Below are 1,271 nucleotides of genomic sequence, written 5' to 3'. Positions count from 1 at the left end.
ATTGAAAGTGGTGTATTAAAGTCTCCTCCTTACTACTGTGGAGTCATTGCTTTTTCTGTTCTGTTAGAGTCTGCTTTGTGTATTTTGGTATTCATTCATTGCATGTATTGAGATTTATTACTGTTGTATCCTCTTCTTCAATTTATTCTTTAATCGTTATATAATTACTTTCCTTGTCTCTTATGCTGGTTTTTGTCTTAAAGTCAATTTGATCAGAAATTAATATTGCCACCTCTCTTTTATGGTTGCCATTTGCTTGATACATCTTTTTCCAACCTTTGAGTTTTAGTCTATTTTTGTCTTTGTCTCTGAAGTGTGTATCTTGTAGACAGCATATTGATGGGTTATGTTTTCTTATCCAGTCTGCAACTCTGTCTCTTGAGTGGTGCATTTAATCCTTGACATTCAGTATAATTATTGACAAGTATGAATATGTTGTTGTCATTTTGTTATGTGCTTTTTTGTGGTGTTGCTGATTTCTTTGTTCCATATACTTTTCTGTGCTGAGCACATTATGTTTATGAATCATGTTAGCATTTCCTTCATTACTATTGTTTTAGTATTTGCTAAATATTTGTATTTGTCCTCTTTTTTACTTTTGTGAGGTTTGTCATTTTTCTTTGTGGTTACCCTGTGATTTATAATTTTCTTCCCATGTTTAGAACAGACCATTCTATCTTTCAATTATCTTGACTTCCCTACCATTTAGAAGTTCTCAAACTACCCAATTTTTTCCCTGTTTTGGTTTGTAATTGTCCTCATTTGTCAATTGATGTCTCTGATTCTCTATTTACAATCTTGTAGGCTTATTTACTTTGGATACTTCCATAACTGGATTGGTTTCTGGGTTATGTCTTGATGTGTGTTAATGGTCAGTTGTTTTTAGCTGTTGTTGGTTCTCTGTCCAAAGGACTCCTGTTAGCATATCTTTTAAGGCTAGTCTGGTTTTAACAAAATCCCTTAATTTTTGCTTATCTGGAAATCTCCTAATTTCACCATCATATTTGGGGAACAATTTTGCTGGGTATATAATTCTTGGTTGGAAATTTTGTCTTTCATAGTTTTATATATAGCATCCCATTGTCTTCTTGCCTGCATGGTTTCTGCTGAGAAATCCAAGCTTAGTCCTATTGGTGGCCCCTTGTAGATAACTTTTCATTTTTCCCATACTGTTTTCAGGATTCTTTCTTTGTCTTTGGTTTTGGTGAGTTTGATGATGATACATCTTGGTGATTTTCTTTTGGGGTCTATCCTGTTTGGGGTTCGTTGGA

At 33.8% G+C, this 1,271-nt stretch overlaps 1 pseudogene; it reads left to right on the top strand.

Annotated features, from left to right (window-relative positions):
* The window catches only part of LOC103206457, a 59,870-nt pseudogene that overhangs the window by 15,647 nt on the left and 42,952 nt on the right, over positions 1-1,271 (top strand).

The sequence above is a fragment of the Orycteropus afer genome, unplaced genomic scaffold, assembly GCF_000298275.1.
Source record: "Orycteropus afer afer isolate SDZICR_OR568_19922 unplaced genomic scaffold, OryAfe1.0 scaffold00318, whole genome shotgun sequence".
In the NCBI taxonomy this organism is placed as follows: Eukaryota; Metazoa; Chordata; class Mammalia; order Tubulidentata; family Orycteropodidae; genus Orycteropus; species Orycteropus afer.
The sequence above is the reverse complement of the archived record's forward strand: the minus strand, read 5'-3'. Positions and strand labels throughout refer to the sequence as shown.